This window comes from Monopterus albus, unplaced genomic scaffold (genome assembly GCF_001952655.1).
Source record: "Monopterus albus unplaced genomic scaffold, M_albus_1.0 scaffold186.1, whole genome shotgun sequence".
Lineage (NCBI taxonomy): Eukaryota > Metazoa > Chordata > Actinopteri > Synbranchiformes > Synbranchidae > Monopterus > Monopterus albus.
Window position 1 is genome coordinate 2573151 of NW_018128066.1, and position 7999 is coordinate 2581149.

At 38.8% G+C, this 7999-nt stretch overlaps 1 pseudogene; it reads right to left on the reverse strand.

The window, feature by feature from the left end:
* Window positions 1-6566: 6566 nt before the first annotated feature.
* LOC109969923 (synaptic vesicle glycoprotein 2B-like) overlaps window positions 6567-7999 on the reverse strand; it is a 7082-nt pseudogene continuing 5649 nt past the window's right edge.

Here is a 7999-nt window from a genome sequence, read left to right on the forward strand (position 1 = left end):
AGAGTTGCTGTAGGTTTTCACCCGATGCCCATATCGTAGTGTCATCAGCAAATAAGACCTCTTTCACTAAATCCGAAACCTTGCACATATCGTTAATGTATAGTATGAATAATTTAGGTCCCAAAACTGAACCCTGAGGCACTCCACATACAATATCCAGCTCACTCGATTGGTATTCACCCAACTTCACAAATTGACGCCTCTGTGTCAAATAACTACTAATCCATTTCAGAGCCATTCCTCTGATCCCATATTTTTCTAACTTGTCCATTAATAATTCATGATTGATTGTGTCAAATGCCTTTTTTAGGTCAATAAATATTCCTATCGTGTATTTCTTCTCATCCATAGCACTTGTAATGTCCTCCATCAGGTCGGTAATGGCCAGAGATGTCGATCGGTTCGACCTAAAACCATACTGACAATCAGAGAGGATTTTATGTTTATCAATGAATGTATCATGTATCATGTATCATGTATGGTTCTTCTACTTTTATGTATTGAGTCTCAATCCTTCTCCCATGATTTATATACAATTAAGATATAAAATGTACTTAATACTAGAATAGACATATGCTGACACATGAGATTTGATTAAAAAAAATCAACAAATTGACCTTTAAGTGGGGCTGCGCTTTGTGTCTAAGAAATCAACACAGATAGCAGGTAACAAACATGATGCTGCTTCAACTGACAAAGCAAGACTCTGACACTACCCGGGCTAAAAATGCATATGATCATGTTCATAACTTAAACATCAGGATTACTTCTTAAAAGAAACTCCCCTCTCCTGCTTCTTCATCCTCATGTCAGTATAACTTTGAACCTGGCCTGATAGCAAAGCCTTCTCTTGATCTCCTCACTTTCTATCCCTTCTCACTAATGCAATCATTTTCTAGTCACAGCAGCTCAGGCGTGAGCTGTGAACTCTGACCCTTCGCTTTCATTATCATGATGGAGCTTGTCCTATTGCTACCCCTGTTCTCTGTCATTCTGGATAGAAAACCTATGTCCTACATGGCTAAAATGTAAATGTAAATCATCAGTGTTTAATGACTTGTGTAATCCAGTTAAAGTGGAGGTGTGATAGTTTCACGCTGATGAAAACTGATGAGTCTGGAGGTGTCACTTCACACCTCAGCTGTGAGAACCAGAAATGCTAGAAGGTACTGTCACTGCTACCCTCTCGCTGTCCCAGGGTCTCTCCTCTTTTCTTTGTTTTCCTCAACTCTCTTTTTAGTTTTATTTTCATATGGAAAACAGAAGAAAATTTTGTTCCAAAAACAGATCCATTGAGAAAGGACACAGACATAGTCATTTTTGAAGTGATTCTATATGGGGCTGATCACAGAAGTGCATGTTTTAAAACAGAAACTATAGAATTTGAGTCGTAAGGAGTATAAGATGCATAATATTACTGAAAATAAAATACAAGACACTTTAAACAAACTCAGGTGAGTGCTGTGTCAGACTTGGGGTATAGTGAAAAGAGGCTGAACTCGCTGTGCGACCCTGCCAGTCACCCTGACCAAGGTGAGGTTGTGGGAGCCTGGCTGCAAGTTTGGCACCTCTGGGTGGACACCCACCCACAGCAGGCTCTGAGACTGGGCTGCCTGCCACCTGTCTGAGCCCTCCATGTCCATCAACCCCACCACGACCTTCTGCTACATCTTCTGGAATTAGAATGAATTAGACACAATTTTAAATGATTCATGTGGGGAAATAGGTTTGGCACGGCATGCAATCTAGTCAAAGTACTGAGTAGCAGCAATGGTTTGAGTGAAAAAAATGACAAAATATTACACCACAATTTTTATACTCTATGCATTTTTCTTCAGTGTGAAAACCTGGTGACTAAATTACTCATGCTACAGCTCAACAACCAAAGTCTCTGTCAGAAATGTGGGTGTTTTGCTAATAGCAGCTAATGTAGCTTTGAGACCAACAGGTTCTCCGACCTAAATGACCACACAGGTTGTTTGTCCCTTCCCTCTGATAACAGAGTTTCTTGAAATAGTGGCCCCATGTTCCAAATAAACTATTGTTTTGGCTCATATTTTTTGGTTAACATTTTGGTCATGTGTTTATCAGTAACTCATGGTGTGGAAATAGTGACTAAATTACTCATGCTACAGCTCAACAACCAAAGTCTCTGTCAGAAATGTGGGTGTTTTGCTAATAGCAGCTAATGTAGCTTTGAGACCAACAGGTTCTCCGACCTAAATGACCACACAGGTTGTTTGTCCCTTCCCTCTGATAACAGAGTTTCTTGAAATAGTGGCCCCATGTTCCAAATAAACTATTGTTTTGGCTCATATTTTTTGGTTAACATTTTGGTCAGACTGCAAGACCACAAAACTGCTCCAGACCTGTGACACACTTAAGTAAATATATAAAGCCAGAACAAATGTTTCCATAGGAGGGCTCAAGCACTTACTGAATGATTTTATAAATGTTAGATGATGTGAAACATATGCTATGGCCTTCACTGGCACTAGGTCACAGCCCAGATGAGCATCTATGCCAGACTTTGGAGCATCATATTAGATAGTGCTCTCTAACACCATCATTACAATGTCTGGGCAATATATTTGTAAAAGTGTTAAAGATAAACTTTATTGCCCCTGAAGGGAAATTTGAACTGGGCACAGTGCTGCAGTCTGTTGCACAATGTACTGATAAATAACAAACTATCCATAAGACATTTGACAACACAATACTAGCAGTACTATGAAAAATACAGTACATTTTACCCCAATACCACTCAACACACTCTTGCAAAGGTATATCAGCCATTCATAAAACATGTCAACAGTAGGACATACATACTACCAAAATTTTTAATACTTACTATTCATCCCTTTGGTGGAGTTAAGAGACATGAAGAATATGGCAAGGTGCACTGAAGCTGCTTCTTGTGGCTGCTCAGTAACCTATAACACAGTTTAGGCTATGTTCATCAATACACATGTTAACTAAAGCGAGGAATAATGAATATATAGATGTCACAAATGTCCCAGTTCAGCAACAGTTCACTGTATATACAATCATGGTAGTTGGTGCCCTGTGTGATTTTGTTCAATAATGTTGCTTTTCTTTTAGTTTTTACCTTTCAGCTGATGAGAAAGTGCATGATAAAATGAAGTTATTGGAAGGATAACACTGGTGAAGATAAACAATTAGACTTCCATTACATTTATATAACTACTAAGGTAGGCTAATAAAGACATGTCAAAGGAATGGAGCAAGTAAACACTGTAAGCTGCTGAGTGGGTATTCAGGTTGGTGAGAGTGGTTTCTCCTGCTGCCAGAATCTTTGCCACATTTTACTGGTGGTAGGTCTCAGATTCAAGAATCAGTCAAATACTTTGTGTGTGTGTGTGTGTGGTTGATAAAACTATGTATGGTACTTGTGTGTGTGTGGCTGAAGCAGCAGGTGAGGAGGACACATTCTGCACCTTAGGTGTGAAACATAGCTGGAACGGCAGGGGTCAGCCAGAGGTGGACAGTAGATCTCAACTGACTGTAGGACAGTGGCATTTGCAGAACATAACAGTATTCCACAGAACACCATCATAGAACAAACTGAAATAAATTTGTCTTCTCCAAGCAACACGATTTTGTGGGGGTAATGACAATATTATTAGTAAAAACCTATCCATCATTCATGTAAGCAACACTGACTCTCACTAAAGTCAAACAAAATGAAGTTCCAGAGAAAATACTAGTGAAAATAGTAGAGCTTTTATTGCTCTCCACTGCCTGACATCCTGATAAACCTTGAGGACAGAGCAGCAGAATGCCTTTCACACCTCTCAGCTGCCACTGACATGGGAACAGTTATGATGGACTCCCACTCACTGCTTTACTACCTGAAATATAACGTGTTTCTAAAGAGCACAGGGAGATGGACTATTTCAGAGCAAGGATAACAAATGAACTAATGATTAAAAATTGTCTTGACAAAACAAAAATACTTCCAAATGAAATCTAATTACATTTTTTAAATATATTTTAAAATCATTTTCCCATCACAAAACAAAACAAAAAAATCTCAAGGTTCTCCTGTCTCCATTAGATTGCAACACTAATGATAATATCCTCTGTCTAAAACTTCCCACTAGTGACCTTCTCATTATAAATGTTCCCAGTGCTCTTTCCGTTCAGAGAATGTTTTCATCTGTTAAATTTAAGAGGACAGTGCTGAATGTTTTCAGCCTAACTTTCCCTGGCATCTTTACATCTCTTGAGGACTACAGTGAATGTCAGGGTTGGTGAGTTATGCTGCCAAAAGTGTTTGTAGTGAACTCAATTATGAGGCCAGACAAACTGAGGTAGAGGATAATTCTTTTACTAGCTATAAATCAAACAAACAGTACAAGTCCAGGATCACAATTCGGGTTGATAATACAGTCCAAGGTCAGCACTGGTAAACACATACAATTGGGAGATCCACACTCGAGAGGTCAGAGAGGAGATACACTCGGTACAGAGGGTTGGTACACTGCAGGCAATCAGAATCTAGGGGACATAAGGCAAAACACGGTGGTCAAAACAACAATCCAGGTTCAGAACTTGGGAGTCAGGCACAAGAATAAATGCTGGAAAGTCAGAGCTGGGGTATAGAACAATCTGGCAGCTTTCCGGTGGGGGGCAAGCTGCTTTTAACGGGGTGAAAACATGTGTAAACAATGAGTGTTGATTAAGGTGAAAAGTCCGTAGCTATGATATGGCTAAAACAGGAGGTTGTCAAAATAAATGCATGAGACCAGAAACAGGCGGGACAGAGTCATGATAGGCAAAATTCATCACGACATAATTAATTTCATTCATTGTGTATTTAAAGTTGAAGAACCAGCCTGACATTTTGGAAATAATCTTATTTGCCTTATTGAGAGCTTTATTCATAAGTGGGGCAGCTGTGGATCAGGAGATAGAGCGATTGTACCCCAACCTGAAGGTCAGCTGTTCGATGCCTGTTCTCAGTCCATATGTTGAAATGTCCTTGGGCAAGATACCGAACCCAAAGTTGCTCCCAATGGCCAGTGCCACCATCTGTGTGTGTGAGTTGATGCCACACATGACTGCCTTGGTTCTGTACTGGAGACAAATTCCTTATGTAACACAATTGGCCAATAAAAGTGATTATCATGTCCATCAAACATTCTGTATTTATTATTAACTAAGAAATGGGATCATGAGCCCTCAGCTTTAGACAACTAATATACAGAGGTCTAAAATATGTACAACAACAAATATTGTATTGATAATCAGAATAATGTGTTTTGGGACATTCACAGGCATGTGGATTATAACCACACACACACACACACACACACACACACACACACACTCAGTCGTGCCAAACAAACCATGCTCCTTAGAAATCTGGACATATTGTCAAAAATGCAACAGGTTCTGTAAAACAGTTTTTAATCAGAACAATAAAATCAGAGCATCATATCAAAACATCTGATCTTACAGTATTGTATCATTGCCCTTACAAAATGACAAAAAAAATCAAGAAATAAGCAAAAGAAATTCTTAAAACTTTGTCATGACAAGACATAAAAAGGATCTGAATCTATGTTAAATATCACATACAGAACATAGTTCTGCACACATGAAATCTCAGAGTCGAGGACAAAAATATATTCTTAAATTTTACCAGCTGGTCCCATTGAGATCAAGATCTCCTTTTCAAGGGAGACCTGGCCAAGGTAGCAGCCATACAAACATATTCAACACATACATGATATACAAAAAAAAAAGCAATTAACAAAAACAGCTACATGTCTCCTTCAGCACATTCTTTATGATACCCTTAAATTCCTCAGTGGATATTGATGTCTAGCTTTAGATCTTTCTGCAGGTTATTCCATAGACAAACAGCTGTTTAGTTTGGATTTTGATCAGGTGAAAGAAATGAACAGAACTGATTTAAAAGAAAAACCCTCCTACGTATAATAAAACAATCAACCAAGCTTTATGTGCAGGGAGAACAAACTAAGCAATAAAACATTAACTAAAGAAGACTATAGACACCACAAGACAGTGCAGAATAAATAGACTGGGTGAACAGAAGAGGTGATTTCTCTGAACACCACCATCAGCAGGTACAGAATATTTCTGCTGAGCCTATGCAGTGAATCAAATCCAAGTTATGACTACAGGTCCTCTTATTTTCCAACAGGGAATGAAATCAAAGCACAACATGGTCACATGAACTACATCACCTTTCAAGTATAGACAATGTCATCTCATATTCAGCTTTCTTCTACACAAACCTCAACCAAAACAAATGTTGCTGCATTGTGAGTGTGCGTGAATAGTTGATGGGCAGTAAATGATAAAAACACTAGTTTCATACAATGCGTCAGCCTGCAGAGGGAATAGAAAGCAACCACAGGTTTATATGGGCAACCAGACAGTGCGTCAATAGAACCATGACAAATTCAAACAACTTATCACAGCATGGTTTCAGTTTAAGTTGATTCTTGCCCTAAAAGCTTTCTCCATAACTATACTATGTATTTGGGGCCTGGAGGCTACATGAGTTTGGCTTTTCAAGACAGAATTTTGTCCCAGGTTTCAGGCAGCTTGAGAGCCACCACACCACTGCAGATGAGAGCAACAAAGGCCAGAAAGATGGGGATAATCTTAGTGATGCTGATGAAGGCTGCAAAGATAGCACTGGCAATGATGGCTGCAAACTTACAGATCCCATTCAGGATACCAAATACTGTGTCTCTGCAGAATCTAAGGAAAGACAAAGAAGGATTAGATGCAACTTCACATGGCCATATGTAAAATAAACTGGTTAAGATGAAACTGATGAAATGACAGTTCACCAAGCCCCTGCTCCAAACAGTGACAGTACAGTCCCTTGTTATCAACTATTATTAGGCACAGCAGGTCTGTCAAACTTTGATTTTCTTCCTATGTAGAGGTGGGGAATATGTGACTATAGGAAGCACAATACTTTGGCTGGCATCGTCTTTAACAAGTAAACCTGGTGGGGGTTTTTATTAGCACTTGGAGCTAATTATAGTTAAAATATGCTAATAACAATTGCTATTTCACAAGGCAAAACTGACTACTATCTTGGTATAAAAATGCGTTTGTCTACCTCTGTGATTAAAAACTGCTAAGAATTTCTAGTAGTAATCTGGCACTGTGGGGCACCACGGCAGCATGGTGGGTACCATACCATATTTGTTCAGATTCTCAGTCATCCAGGTCATAGTAAACTGAAAAAACTTCCAGTAACTACAGGGTTGGTGAAAAGTAACTTGTAGTATCACTGAAGTCATGTTGAAAACAGCCTCTAAAGAGACAATACACAGTGCTTCATATGAATGAAATTCAATTATTGATGATGAATCAATGAATCAAATTCAATCATTCAAATATCAATCAAATTCATATGAAATCTATCTAGAGACTGTTTTCATCTTGACTCCAGTGATACTACAAGTTCTATAGCCAGTTTTTAATGCCTAGTTACTTTTCACCCAGCCTGTAGTTACTAAGGATGTAGTGACTGGTCATTTGAATAAATTTGGCAGAATGTTTTTTTTATTTTTTTTATTGGCAAGAGTGCACTGCTATATGACCCAAGAATTAGGACCATTATAATAAAAATCTGAAAAAAGATTTCCAGTGTTTCCTCTGAAACTCTAAGCTAGTAATCAGAATTGTACTATATCTATAGTGTTAGTGCAGAGATTTAGCTGAAACATGCTGGACCTTCTTAGGGGACAGATTTAATTGGCCCTTAGATAGGAGGTGTTAAACTGAACCAGATCTTAACTGAGGAATAGATTTGGACTATACCTTTTAGAGGAAGGGTAGAGTTCCACAGAAATGACCTCTAGTCCATTCCAGGCTGCCATGCTGATGCCATAGAAGAGACACTGCCAACATATTACTCCTTGACTGAAACTTCACTCGACTTCCGGGTTGCAGCGAGAGCAGATGTCTTTACTGCTCCTCTTGT